Source organism: Suricata suricatta, chromosome 6 (genome assembly GCF_006229205.1).
Source record: "Suricata suricatta isolate VVHF042 chromosome 6, meerkat_22Aug2017_6uvM2_HiC, whole genome shotgun sequence".
In the NCBI taxonomy this organism is placed as follows: domain Eukaryota; kingdom Metazoa; phylum Chordata; class Mammalia; order Carnivora; family Herpestidae; genus Suricata; species Suricata suricatta.
Genome location: NC_043705.1, coordinates 58992467 through 59008357, shown reverse-complemented (window position 1 = coordinate 59008357; position 15891 = coordinate 58992467). Strand labels below are relative to the sequence as shown.

General features: G+C 36.2%; 1 pseudogene; it reads left to right on the top strand.

The window, feature by feature from the left end:
* The window catches only part of LOC115293457, a 57229-nt pseudogene extending 42641 nt beyond the window's left edge, over positions 1-14588 (top strand).
* The last annotated feature ends 1303 nt before the right edge of the window (positions 14589-15891 follow it).

The following is a 15891-nucleotide window of genomic DNA, read 5'->3' as shown; positions in this document are numbered from 1 at the left end:
TATATATATATATATATATATATATATATATATATATACAATCTCTGTACCCAACATGAGGCTTGAACTCATGCCCTCAAGATCAAGAACTGCACACTCCACTGACTGAGCCATCCAGGTGCCCCAGATATAAAGATATTTAAGAAACAGTGAGGTAAATTGTTCAAGTTGATGAAACTATAAACACACACAGCCAAGATATTCAATAAACCTCAAGCAAGTAAACACTGGGAAAACAACCCAAAGGTGCAGCATCATCAAAGGAGAAAAGTCCTGCAAAAATTTCTATAAAAAGGTAAAAATGGGGTGGCTCAATCAGTTGAGCATCTGAGTTCCTCCACTTAGATCACGATCTCATGATCTCATGGTTCATGAGTTCAAGCCTTGCATCAGGCTCACTGCTGTCAGTGCAGAGCCCCCTTGGGATTCTCTGTTCCCTCTCTCTCTCTCTCTGCCCCTCCCCTACTCATGTTCTTTTTCTCTCACACAAAAATGATATAAACATTAAGAAAAAGGAAAAAATGGTCTACACTTTAAGCTTCTCTTTATATATCCGTTTTTAAAAATTAGTAATTCTAATATTACAAGGAATTATGATTTAGAAATTTTTGTCAAAAATAAAAACAAATAAGTGTTGCTTTAGATCCACAAGATACCAAACTTCCTTTTTTCCTACCAATACAGAATATATGAACAATAAAAATTACAGTTGCTAGAAAAGTGTCTTTCCAGTAATGCTCAGCATCTCCCATTTTCTACTAGGATTTATTTATTAATTAATAATGCTTTAAGCAAGGCAAATGAGTGCAAAATTAAGTTGGACAGGGGCACCCGAGTGGCTCAATCAGGTAAGCTGACTTCGACTCAGGTCATGATCTCAGGATTGTGAGTTTGTGCCCCATGTCAGCTCTGTGCTAACAGCTTGGAGCCTAGAGTCTGCTTCAGATTCTGTGTTTCCCTCTCTCTCTGCCCCTCCCCCACTCACACTTTCACTTCTCTCTCAAAAAAAAAATTACTCAAAAGTTTATACAAAATTAAATTGGAGAAAGAGTATTGTGCATTTAATACACAAGATGATAGACTAGCCAAACCAGATGATTATCATTCATTTGGTAAATAAAACTCTAGATATGTATTTATTATTTATTTGTTTACTTATTTATTTTAATTCCAGTATAATTAATATACAGCTTTGTATTTGTTTCAGGTGTCAATATAGTGATTCAAAACTTACATACATTACTCAGTGCTCATCATAAGCAGTGTACTCTTACTTAATAGCCTTCACATATTTCACCCATAAGGCCACCAGTTTATTCTCTGTAGTTCAGGGTCTATTTTTTGATTCATCTCTTTTTTTTTATTTGTTGGTTTGTTTTGCTTCTTAAATTCTACATATGAATGAAATCATAAGGTACTTATATTTCTCTGACTGACTTATTTCACTTAGCATTATAATACTCTCTAGATCCATTCATGCTATTGCAAATGGCAAGATCTCATTAATTTGATGGCTGAGTAATATTCCATTGTATGTAAATACCATTTATCCAATCATCTCCTGATGGACACTTGGGGTGCTTCCATATCGTGACTACTGAAAATAATGCCGCAATAAATATAGGGACACATCTTTTCAAGTTATTGTTTTTATTTTTTAGGTAAATATCCAGTAGTGGATTTACTAGAATATATGGTAATACTGTTTTTAATTTTTTGAGGAACCTCCATATTGTTTTCCACAGGGGCTGCACCAATTTGCATTCCCACCAACAGTGGAAGAGGGTTTTTTTTTTTCACATCCTTACCATACTTTTTGTTTCTTGCATTTTTTATTTTAGCCTTTCTGACAGGTGTGAAGTGATAGCTCATTGTAATTTTGATTTGCATTTCTCTGATCATCAGTGATGTTGATCATCTTTTCATATATCTGTTGGCCATTTGCACATCTTCAGAGAAATGCCTGTTCTTGTATTTTACGCATTTGATTGGTTTGTTTTTTAGATGTTGAGTTGTAGAAGTTCTTTATATTCTTTGGATACTAATCTTTTATCAGATATGTCATTTATAATATCTTCTCCCATTCAGTAGATTGTCTTTTGGATTTGTTGATTATTTCCTTTGCTGTGCAGAAGCTTTTTATTTTGATGTAGTCCCAACAATTCATTTTTGCTTTTGTTTCCCTTACTTTAAGAGACACATCTAAAATAATGTTACTACTACTAATGTCAGAGAAATGATTGCCTATGTTCTCTTCAAGAATCTTTATGGTTTCAGGTCTCATATTTAGCTCTTTAATCCACTTTGAGTTTGTGTGTGTGTATGGTGTAAGAAAGTAGTTTGTTTTACTCCTGTGCATGTAGCTGTTCAGTTTTCCCACAACCATTGTTGAAGAGACTGTCTTTTTCCTTTTGCATAACTTTGCCTCCTTCGTTGAAAATTAATTGATTATATAATCATGAGTTTATTTCTGGGCCTTTATTGTTTCATTGATCTATGTCTATTTTTTTCTTTTCTTTTTTTTTTTTTTGCCAGTGCCATACTATTCTGATTACTAAAACTTTGTAGTGTATATTTTGAAATCTGGTATTGTGGTATCTTCAGTTTTGTTCTTTTTCAGACGCTTTGGCTGTTCGGGTCTTTTTTGTTTCATAAACATTTTAAGATTATCTGTTCCACTTCTGTGAAAAATGCTGTTGGCCTTTTGATAAGGGTTACATTAAATCTGTAGATTGCTTTGGGTAGTGTGGACATTTTAACAATATTTGCTCTTCAAACCATGAGCATGAATATCTTTCCATTGTTTGTATTGTTTTCAATTTCTTTAATCAATATTTTATAGTCTTGGGGGTGCCTGGGTGGCTCAGTTGGTTAAGCATCCAACTTGAGCTCAGGTCATGATCTCAGGGTTCATGGGTTTGAGCCCCGCTTTGGGCTCTGTGCTGACAGCTAGCTCAGAGCTTGGAGCCTGTCTTCAGATTCTGTGTCTCTCTCTTTCTCTCCTGTGCACACTCTCTCTCTGTCTCTCTGTCTCTCACAAAAATAAAAAATTAAAAAATTAAAAAATATTTTATAGTTTTCATTTTATAGGTCTTTCACCTCCTTCGTTGATTCCTAGGCATTTTATCATTTTTGGTACAATTATAAATGGGACTGTTTTCTTAATTTCTCTTTCTTCTGCTTCATTATTAATCTATAGAATTACTGTGGTGTTCTGCATATTGATTTTGTATACTGTAACCTTCACTTCAGTGAATTCAGTAGACTTCAGTTTACTTAGTGAACTTCAGTTCTAGTAGTTTTTTGGAGGGGTCTTTAGGGCTTTCTCTATAGAGTATCATGTCATCTGTATATAGTGAAAGTTTTACTTCTTCCTTACCCATTTGGATGCCTCTTATTTCTTTTCCTTGTCTGATTGCTGTGGCTAGGAATTCTAGTGCAAGGTTGAATAAACATGGCCAAGAGTGGACATCCTTGTCTTGTTGTTGATCTTTGGGAAAAGGTCTATTTTTCATCATTGAGTATAATGTTAACTGTGGGATTGTCATCCATAGACTTTATTATGTTGAGATATGTTCCTTCTAAACTACTTTGTTGAGTTTTTTTTTTTTTATCATGAATGGGTGTTGTACTTTATTAAAGGCTTTGTCTGTGTTTATTGAAATTATCATATGGTTTTTATCCTTTATCTCACTGATATTACATAACATGTTGATTGATTTGTGAATATTAAACCACTCTTGTATCCCAGGAATAAATCCCATTTGACCTCGGTGAATGATTTTTTTATAGGTAGTGATAGATCTGGTTTGCTAATATTTTGTTGAGGATTTTTGTATCTATATTCATCACAGATATTCGTCTCTTTTTTTTAGTGACTTTATGTGGATCTGGTATTAGGGTATGCTGGTCTTATAGAATTAATTTGGAAGTTTTTCTTTTCTATTTTTGGAATAGTTTGAGAATAGGTATTGAACTCTTCTTTAAATGTTTTGTAGAATTCATGTGTGAAACCATCTAGTCCTGGACTTTTGTTTGAATCTAGTGATTCAATTTCATTGCTGATATTTGGTCTGTTCAATTTCTCTATTTCTTCCAGATTAAGTTTTGGAAGGTAATGTTTCTAGCAATTTATCAACCTCTTCTAGGTTGTCCAATTTGTTGGCATATAATTTTTCATAATGCTCTCTTATAATCCTTTGTATTTTTGTGGTGTCATTTATCATAGCTCCTCATTAATTTTTGATTTTGTTTATTTGGGTAATCTTTTTGCTTTGTATCAATTTTTTGATGAGTCTGGCTAAATGATTATCAACTTTGCTGATGTTTTCAAAATACCAACTCCTCATTTCATTGATCTGTTCTATCATTTTTTTAGTTTCTGTTTCAGTTTCAGTTTATTTCTGCTTTCTTTTTATTTATTTTGTTTTATTTTATTTTACTTTTCTTGCTTCTACTGTTTTTGGGTGTTTTTTGTTCCTTTTTGAGTTCTGTTAGGTATAAAGTTAGGTTGTTTATTTGAGATTTTTTTCTTGCTTCTTGAGGTAGAGGCGTATTGCTATAAATTTCCCTCTTAGAAACACTTTTGCTACATCCCAAGGATTATGGACCCTTGTGTTTTCATTTTCATTTGTCTCCATTTTTTAAAACTTCTTCTTTGATTTCTTGGTTAACCATTCATTGTTGAGTAGCATGTTATTAAAATTCCATTTATTTGTGTTCTTTCCAGATTTTTTTTTTCTTGTGGTTGGTTTCTAGTTTCATAATGTGTGGTTGGAGAAGATGGTGGTATGACTTCAATCTTACTAAATTTGTTGAGATGGTTTTTTGTTTGTTTGTTTTTGTGGCCTAATATGAGATCTATTCTAGAGAATGTTCCATGTACACTTAAGCAGAATGTGTATGCTGCTGTTTTAGGATGGAATGTTCTGAATATATCTGTTAGAGCCATCTGATCCAATGTGTCATTCAAAGCCACTGTTTCCTTGTTCATTTTCTGTTTGGATGACCTATCTATTGATGTGAGTGTTAAGGTTACTATTATTGTATCACTATCAATTATTTCCTTTATTTCTATTACTAGCTGTTCTAAGAATTTGGGTGCTTTCTTGTTGGGTGCATAAATGTTTATAATTATTCTGTCTTCTTGTTAGGTTATTCCCTTCATAATTATGTAGTGACCATGTTACAGTCTTTGTTTTAAAGTGCATTTTGTCCTGGGGCACCTTGGTGCCTCAGTCAGTTAAGCATCCAACTTGAGCTCAGGTCATGGTCTCACTATTCATGAGTTTGAGCCCTGCATTGGGCCCTGTGCCAAAAGCTCAGAGCCTGGAGCCTGCTTCGGGTCTGTGTCTCCCTCTCTCTCTCTGCCCCTCCCCTGCTTGGGCTCTTTCTCTCTCTCCAAATAGATAAACATTTTAAAAAATGTTTTTTGAAATTTTGCTTTCTTGGCTTTCTTTTCACTTCAATTTGCATGCTAAATGCTTTTTCATCCCTTCACTATAAATCTGTATGTGTGTTCAGGTGTGAAATGAGTCTCCTGTAGGGAGCATATAGATGAGTCTTCCTTTTTTATCCATCTGTCACCCTATAGCTTTTGATTAGAACATTTAGTCCATTTACGTTCCAAGTAATTATTGATAAATATGCACTTATTGACATTTCTTACTTGTTTTTTTGGTTGTTTTGAGTTCTTCTCTTCCCTTGATCTCTTACGGTTTTCTGGCTTTCTTTAGTGATATATTTAGATTCCTTTCTCTTTCTTTTTTTGCCTATTACTGATTTTTGACTTGTGGTTACTATTAGGTTTATATATAGCATCTTATGCCTAAAACAGTCTATTTTGAGATGATAGTTGCTCAAATCTGAACACATTCTATAAGCAGTTAATTTTTATTCCTCTCCCTCTCTTCCCATGTTTTAGGTATATGATGTCATATTTACATCCTTTTCTTTGTGTATACCTTGACCAATTTTATAGATATACTTAATTTTACTACTTTTGTGTTTCCTACTTTTCTCACTCCTGCTGATGGTCTTTCCCTTACATTTAAAGAGTCCCTTTAACATTTCTTATAAGGCAGGTTTAGTGGTGATGCATTCCTTTAATTTTGTTTGTCTGGAAAACTCTTTTTCTCTTCTATTCTGCATAACAGCTTTTCTGGATAGAATGTACTTGGTTGCAGCTGCTTTTCTCCCCCCAGCACTTTGGACTATATTATGCCATTCCCTTCTGTCCTACAAAGTTTCTGCTGAACAATCAGCTGACAGCTTTATTGGGTTTCTCTTATATGTAACTGTTTTCTTTTCTCTTGCTGCTTTAAAAATTCTCTATCCTTACCTTTTGCCATTGTAATTACTGTGTCTTGGCGTGGACTTCTTTGCATTGATTTTATTTGGGGTTCTCTGTGACTCCTGGCTGTGGATTTCTGTTTTCTTCCCCAGGGTTAGGAAGTTTTCAATTACTGTTTCTTCAAATAAATTTCCTGCTCCCTTTTCTCTGTCTTCTCCTTCTAGAGTCCCTATAATGCAAATGTTAATATGGTTCATGGTGTTAATTTCCCTAAGGCTATTTTTCTATTTTATTATTATTTTTTTCTCTACTGTTCAGCTTGATTGTTGAACTCTGCCCTCCAGGTCACTGATCTGTTCTTCCACTTACTCTAGACTACTATTTACTCCCTCTACTGTATTTTCTTTTCCTTGAGTGTATTTTTGATTTTAGTTTTTGAGTTCTTAATATTTAAATGGTTCTTTTTTATGTTTTCTGTTTCTTTGCTGAGGGTCACACTGAAGTACCCCACTCTTTTCTCCAGCCCAGTGAGTATCTTTATGATCATTACTTTAAATTCTCTATCAGGCATATTACTCATCTCCATTTCATTTAGCTCTCTTGTCGTGATTTTTTCCTTTTCTTTCACTTGAGACATATTCTTCTGTCTCTTCCTTTTATCTAACTCTCTCTTTCTGTCTCTAAGCATTAGGAAAGTCATCTGTGTCTCCTATGTATTGGTCTTACGAAGAAGAGGTCCTGTAGTGCCCTGCAGTGCAATGTCCTCTGTTCACCAGAATCCGGCACGTCACGGGTGTCTTCTATGTATGGTGTGTAGCCGTGCTGTCACCTTTGCCTTCAGCCCTGTCATCTGCAATGGCTCTCTTTGCCTGTTGTGGACAGGTTTTGGTCCCTGTGGTGTGAGCGGACCAGTCTGTGGCCATGTTGGGATTGAGTTGAGTCAGACCAGGCATTTGCCAGAGCTTCAGCGGCACTGATCTGCAGGGCATTCTCCCTCTGTTGTCCCCTGAGAAGCTTTCATCAGTGGATGATGCCTGCAGTCAGACTTGATGTTTGCCCCCAGCCCACTGCTGGGGCCATGTTGGGACTGGTGTGTGTGCTTATCCTCCCCTCCCCCCAAGGCGGGAGTCACTTTGACATGTGTCTGGACTCTATAGGGGCTGCTTGCACATTTCCAGGCTTATGGCACTGCTTTGGACTGGCTCTGGCTAAAGACAAATCAGAGGGGACAGGTCTACAAGAGAATGCAGGAGTAGACGTTATTTCATTTTTTTTTAATTTTTAAAAAAATGTTTGTTTGTTTGTTTATTTATTCATTCATTTATTTTGAGAGACAGTGCAAGCAGGAGAGGGGTTGAGAGAGGGAGACAAAGAATCTGAAGCAGGCTCCAGGCTCTGGGCTGTGAGCACAGAGCCTGATGTGAGGCTTGAACTCATCAACTACGGGATCATGACCTAAGCTGAAGTCAGATGCTTAACCAATTGAGCCACTCAGGTGTCCCAGAGGTTATTTCAGTGTTAGTAATATTTATAAATATCTCTTCACTGTTATATTTTGAGATTGACACATTATTTCATGACATTGTGTAATAGCTGTGAAACGGTTAATAAACAATTTAGAAATTTTTTTTAAGAAAGAATGAGGCATGAGAAAGAATTGAGTAATTGTAATTTTGAAAATAAATTAAGCTCTAATTTTTAAGATGGTATTCCTAGAGGCTGAGCTCTTTTCTTTAAAATAATAATAATAATAAAATCTAAGCCCATTCAAACTAGTTTCCTGTCAATTAAAAAATAGAATCAGATTTATTGTGCGGTAAAATCAACCAATGGATTGCACAGAAATCCTTGTTTGAACAAGGTTAAAAAATTATTTGTTAAAAAAAGTTGTTTTGCTTTTGTGTTTAAGCATATCCCTTCTCTTACTGGCATACTGAAAGAATTTGCCATTTTCTCAAAGGCACAAATAAACAGAATATATATACTGGTGAACCCTTACTCTCCAAGGCATTATTTCTTAAAGGATGGTAATTGGATCATTGGTCTGAAGTAAGGAAGCAAATATCCTCACATATGAAAAAACTTGATATATGAGAAAATTGCACATGATTTTTATTTCATTTCAAGCAAAACTAAACCCAGAACAGAAGTGAAAATAGGGCTACTTTGGCCTAAAAGGCAAAGAAAGCATCTATTTTACTGATAGTTGTTAAAACTGAAAATAATTTGTATTAACAGTATGATGTTTTAATAGGAAGTAAGCATCAAATCTTTCTAGTCACACTTATTAACAAAGAAACAATGAGTGTTTCAGCCAGACTCTGCACATTTTTATTTGATTTTTGAAAAACTGTTATAAGGTCTAGTAAGTAATTACATTTTCAGGAGTGGAACCTCAAGATTCTTCCATTTACATTGCTTTTTAAAAGAAATGTTTATTTTGAGAGAGAGAGTGAAGAGAGAGAGAGAGAGAGAGAGAGAGAGAGAGGGGGAGAGAGAGAGAATGGAGAAAGGGTGGAGAGAGAGAATCCCAAGAGGGCTCTGCGCTGTCAGCACAAAGCCCAACTCGGGCTCGAGCTCACAAGGTGTGAGATCATGACCTGAGCTGAAATCAAGAGTTGGATGACCACCTGACTAAGCCACCCAGGTGGCCCAACTTCCATTTATATTCTCAGGGAAGATCTTTTGCACAACAATTGAACCTTAACAGATGAAGAAAATAATCATGTAAAGGAGTGGTTACAACACCGGCAATGCTTCTGGGTCTGTGGAGCCTAGAGGACGGAGTCCAGGGGTAGGTATGATCTTGTATTCCTCAAAGATTCTCTCCTGACTTTAACTAAATTGTCTTCCTCTCTCCTGGTCCCCTTTCACTCCTAGGTGTTCTTGGTCAACCAGAAATTTTTTTCAAATGAAGAAAAATTTCTCATGGTTAGGCTGACAGGCAACTGAAGTGGGACAATAAGCTTTATAAGGGACATATATGTGGCCAATATTCTTGAATTTGGAATTCAAGGTGAAGATCTTGAAAGGAAGCCTTGAAGAGAGCTGTCCCCTCCAGTCCTGGCATGGGGAACACTTCCTTCATTAGCGTGGTTTATTTGAGGGGTAACCCTACTGTTTAGTTTTCTGACTGGGATGTTTCTGGAGGGAAAGATGTGCTATTCATAATTACACGGAGATAATAGAAGTAATCAGGACTCCCCTGGGAAAAGCAGGATGTATGCTCATCCTTCTTAGCTACAAGTGTATCAGTTTTTATGGCAACCCATCTATCCGTCTGTAGATCACTTTCTACTGTTACCAAAAGCCTTACATCTGTTTTCATTCTGTTGTTCTTCAAGAAACTAAGTCTATTTTTGAGGCTCTTTCCACAGTGAAATGCGGTTAACTCCATACTATACAAATTTAAGGTTTGCTTTTGAGATTTTTAGGGCTGGAGAGAAGAAGCCTGTCCTCCCTAGGATGATGTGCATAGCCCAGCAGAGGAGCTGCAGGATATGTGGTCTTTTAACACATTTTGCTTTGTTCTCTGTTGAGAATTTAAAGAGAAAAACAAAAAGCCTCCCCTTCTGAGCCATTGAATAACTTTGGCCGGTTAGGAAGGCATACCTGGGTGGTGTGGATGCAGAGGAGTGTGGCTATGATTGCTTCAAACTGAGTAAAGCAGGAAAGCGTATTCAAACATGACTGGCCGACCAGGTTGCTGTGCTGACATGGAAGGCTGTGTGCTGACGAGATCTACTAGGCAAATGCTGCTCTGGGAAAAGTGCTTCAGAACTAAGCGTGTGGGGAGTTACATATGAGGTTGAATGAGGATATATTCCTAGAAATTTATTTTCAGACCTGAAAGACTTTGAAGTCATCTGTCCAACACTTATATTTTATAAATAGGAAAACTTAAGCTCAGAAAAGTAAGCAGGGCCAAAGCAAGGTTTCTCGGCTCCTTTTCCAGGGCCTATGAACCAATTCTGTTGTGTTTCATAGCACCAAGTGCATGATTCAAATACATTGTAATGACATGATTTAGAATGTATAATATATGGGAAGTGGATTTCATTAAATTTTGAATGGGCTTAATATTGAAACTTTGATTACCCTCTATTTGTCACTTCATAATACTGACTCGGTCATCGGTTGTAATTCCAGTTCTCCTATTAACTACCAGGAAGAACTTTGGGGAAATCATTTCACAGTGTGTTTCTTCCTCTGCAAGTCGTGGAACTAAGCTAGATAAAATTCTTTCAAAGGCTCCCCTCATCTTGAATTCCCAGTTAATCAACTCCTCTCATTTTACCACCCTGATGCGTCATTCGAATAGTAATTATGGTATAAATCCCAAGGCTGCAAGATATTAGCAGAGGCCAGACAGAATGTTCTCCTTTATTCTCACTTTTTCTTAACTTCCCTACTTCCCCTTCTAATCATTATTTCTTCTTTCTCCTTATTCTCGATCATTTCCTTTGTTTCTATTTCTTCCTTCTGTTTTATTTCTAAATGTCCTCACCTCTCCATATAAAAAGTAAAACAATTTTTAATATCAAAGTAACATAGAAAAGAGAGAAAAGATACATTCCTTTAAATGTAGTACGTCTAATTTGCCTTACCATAGAGAGTAAAATATTCGCAGGAAGAATCACAGAGGCATCATCCAACTAGATTCTCTTCTCAGGAAGGTGACAAAAGTTTATTATGATATCATTAATCATTAGGGAAATGCAAATGAAAACTACAATGAACTATCATCTCTACCCCATCAGGATAGCTACTATCAGGTAAACAAAACAGAAACTGCATTAGTAAGGATATGAAAGAATGGAACTTTTGTACACTGCTGGTGGAAATATAAAGTGGTGCAGCTGCTATGAACAACAGCATAGTGTTTTCTCAAAAAGGTAGAAATAAAGTTACCAGATAATCCAGCAATCCCACTTCTAGATAAGTATCCAAAAGAATTGAAAGGACTCAGACAGATATTTGCACACTCATGTTCATAAAAGCATTATTCACAATAGCTAAAAAGTGGGAGCAACGCAAATGTCCATCAAGAGATGGATGGATAAACACAATGTGACATGTACACACAGTGAAATATCACTTAGCCTTAAAAAGGAAGGAGATTCTGACACGTTACAGTATGGATGAACTCTGAGGACATCATGCTATGTGAAATGATCCAGTCACATAAAGGCAAATACTGTAGGATTCCACTTCCAGGAAATATTGAGAGTAGTCAAATTCATAGAAAAAGAGAGTAGAGTGGTGGTTGTCAGGGGCTAGGGAAATGGAGAAACGGGAGTAGTTTAATGAGTACAGAGTGTTGGCTCTATCAGATGAAAAAGTTCTGGAGATTGGTTGCGGAACAATACCGAACTATATATACTTTAAAATGGTTAATATGATCAGTTTTATGTTATGTGTATTTTACCACAATTTTTAAAAATTAGGATGCTTATAAAAAGAACTGTGATTGCAAACTATAATTTTTCACACAACTACTAAGGGCTACTTTTTTTTCTTTTTATGATATTAAATAGATTACTCATAGAAGCATTTTTCTAGAAATGTCTCCTCAGGCAAAGGAAACAGAAGCAAAAATAACTATTAAGACTACCCCAATATTAAAACCTTTTTACACAGTAGAGGAAACCATCAACAAAACAATAAGGCGACTAATTGAATTGGAAAATATATTTACAGATAATAAATCTTATAAGGTGTTAATACCCAAAATATATAAAGAACTTATGCAACTCAATACACACACAAAAACCAAATAATCCAATTAAAAATGGGCAGAGGACGTGAATAGACACTTTTCTAAGGAAGACATCCAGATGGCCAAAAGACACATGAAAAGATGCTCAATATCACTAATCATCACATACATGCAAATCAAAACCACAATGAGTTATCACCTTACACCTGTAAGAATGGCTAGAATAAAAAAGATAAGAAAAAAGTGTTGGTGAGGATTTTGAGAAAAATGAACCCTCATGCACTGTCAGGAATGCAAACTGGTACAGCCACTGTGGAAAGCAGTATGAAGGTTCTGCAAAAAATTAACAATAGAAAGCATGTGATCCAGTAATTTTACTACTGGTATCACCCAAAGAATACACAAACATGAATTCAAGAAAATATAAGCACCCCTGTGTTTATTGCAGCATTATTTAAACAGTAAAGGAATAAAAGCAATCCAAGTCTCCATCCATAAATGAATGAAGAAGAGTGATATATAAATACAATGGACTATGATTCAGCCATAAAGATATTAAGATCTTGCCATTTGCAACAACATGGTTAGACCTACAGGGTATCATGCTAAATGAAATAAGTCATACAGAGAAAGACAAATACCATATGGTTTTATTCATGTGTAAAATTTAAGAAACAAATGAAAAACAAAGAAAAAAAGAGACAAACAAAAAACCAACCTCTTAAATACAGAAAACAAACTGGTGGCTGCTAGAAAGGATGTGGGTTGGAGATAGATAAAATAAATAAAGAGGATTAAGGGTACACTTACCGTTGATGAGCACTGAGTAACGTGTAAAATCATTGAAGCATTTAGTTGGACACCTGAAATTAAAAATAATGCCATATGTGAATTACACTTGAATAAAAACATTATCAATATTAACCATTATAAAGATAAGTAACCTCCCATATGATATTATAGAGTAAGATATGAACAAAGATAAAAGGTCAATGACAAAAGTGCCAGACTCCTGTAGTCAGTAGGATAATAAAGAACGCAAAGTTAGTGAATGAAGCATAAAGAAATCTCTTCAATAGAAATGGTAATGAGCTACTTTCTGGAACATTAATACGTGATCTGAGCAAACAGTATAAAATACAATGTGGGATCCTCTGATTTTCTTTCAGGTCTTTTATCATTAATATGAGCATTCAACAATTTTGTAAAATACTGGTGAGAAGAAATTCTTAGTATTTAGTAAATCTGCCAACACACATTTTAAATGATAAGAAATCCTTCAGGCAACTAAAGCCCTTTTGGAAAATACTATTCACATTCTTTCTGTTGATTTCTTAGCACAAATGCTAGATGACTAAAATATATGTGAGGAAGTTTCTAATGGCAAGTGAGTGGCCTGTTCTCTGATACTACGGTTCAGAGTCGCCCTTGAATTTAAACAACCCCTGGGCCATTAGTACAGCCTTATTGCTGTGGCCATGGCCCAAGAAGACTCAAGAACTAGTATATGCCCCACCCTTCAGAAAATCAAGTGGAATCTCTTGCTACCTGCCTTCTAGAAGGCTGTTACTATAAATCCTATAACCTGAACCCCTTTGCTTCCGACACCCCCAAATACTTCAAAGTTGGTTTAAAGGCACCAATTCCTATTTTTCTTCTCCATAGGCTTTATAAACATCTAAACATACAGTTTTCTAAGGAAAATTAAATATGAGATAATTTAATATGCCTTGATGTGCTCAACCAGAAAGATGGAGTCAGACTTTCCCACTAATGTTAGAAATCTAGGAAATTAACCCCAATTGCATACAATAAACAGATCACTGAATGTGATAGCCCAATCAGCCTTTAAAAGGTTTTTGTTTGTCTGTTTGTTTGTGTAAATCTAGGGTTAGGAGCCTCAATCAGGCCAGAGACACTTCTAGAAGAAATAGCGTGATAGCTACCCAAGGAGAACCCCAAGTTTCTCTTCAAACTTGTATTAGTTGGTGATGTTGGTACTGGAAAAATTACATTCATGAAACATCATCTGACTGGTGTATGTGAGAAGTATGTAGCCACCTTGGGTGTTGAGTTCCTTCCCCTTGTGTTCTGACCAACAGACGACCTACTAAATTCAAAGTATGGGATACCGCTGGTCAGAAGTAATGGTAGGCTCAGAGATGGGTATTACACCCAAGCCCAGTGTGCCATTACAATGTTTGGTAACATCAAGCATTACCTACAAGAATGTGCCCAGCTGGTGTAGAGATGTGGTACGCGTATGTGAAAACATCCCCATGTGCTATGTGCAACGAGGTGGGCATGAAGGACAGGAAAGGTAAGGCAAAATGTATTGTCTTCCACTGAAAGAATAACTTTAAGTACTATGACATTTCTGCCAAAAGTAACCACAACTTTGAACAGCCCATCCTGTGGCTTGCTAGAATACTAAATGGAGACCCCAACTTGGAGTTCGCCATGCCTGCTCCCGCCCAACCAGAGGTTGTCATGGACCTGGTTTTGGCAGCACAGTATGTACATGATCTAGAGGTTGTTCAGACAATTGCTCTCTTGGGCAAGGATGACAACCTGTGAGAAAGTGCAGCGGGAGCCCAGCGTCAGAAGTCTGGTTTTGCACGGAACTGTCTTGTGACGTCAGTGGCACAGTGCCACTTTTACCATATAGCTGAGTGGAACATGCGCTTCATCTTTGGGATGCTGAAGGAGATGAATGGGTTTCAGAGTGAATGTGACAGTTGCAAAAGTACCTTCATTTTTTGGGACCTGCATATTTAGCTGTTTTGGTACACAGCTGTTTCCTTCCTGAGTTTCAAATAAAAGACTGCTATAGTCACATTACAATATCCAGTGGTGAAACCTCTTTTCTCATTGTCCTTCCCATTCCTTTTTCATTTTGAATCAAAATAAAGGGGTATTTCAAATATCTTTTAAAAATAAATAAATAAGCAAATAAATAAATCTAGCATTAGGAAAGGATGTGACTCTCTTCATGTGTCTGCCTTGACCCTGGTGGAGAGGGTTGTTCTGAATTTAATCCATCCTGGCTAGCACTGTTCTCAGTACTGATAAGTGAACAAACAGACCTACTATGAGCACAGATTCAAGGACAGTGCTGGTAGTCTCTGATTCCTAAGATTTTTAAATGTGGTTATCATTCTTTTTTCATAATTTTCATTTGTTTTTAAATGTTTAAAACATTCAAATTTTAGAGTCCCAGTGAGAGTTCCAACTTTTGCCACATTTATGTATTTGTTGATGTTCTTATTCAAAATGTTACTTGCATCTCAAACAAAGAAAAATATAATGGGGTTTTATATTATTTAGTTAGAATTTCCTGAGCCTCTAAGGGAATTCGAATTAGGGTTGGCAGTTTAAACAATGCATCTTGTATAAAAGTTATAGCACAATGAAGGCATCTATAGAGACTGAGTCCACACACCACAAATCTCAACCAGGAAGGTCAGCATGTCTGTACCCAAAGATCTTCAATGACCTTCCTGAAATATCTAGTTCTTTTCCTTTGAAGAAAATGCTCCACGAGGTAGAGATGTGCCAGTGTCTCATGCAATGTGTGAGTTGCTGTGGTAAGTGATTCCCTTTTTTCCTTATGGAACAAGTAATGCATTGTAACCCCGAATAGAAAACTCCAGCTGTCCCTTTACACGCCAGTCTTTTGGCAAAAGTTCAGATTTTTTCCCCCTTGAATAGTCATAATTCATAGAGAGAGCCAGACACACAGATTTCTTTTTTCAACTAACTTTGTGTTTCTTTGGCTGTCTTATCCCTAACTGCTCCCTGCAAACCCACCCCTCCATGCTGGTAAACTGGAAGGAACCAGTTTCATGAACCAGTAAATACAAGGTTTAAACATTCACTC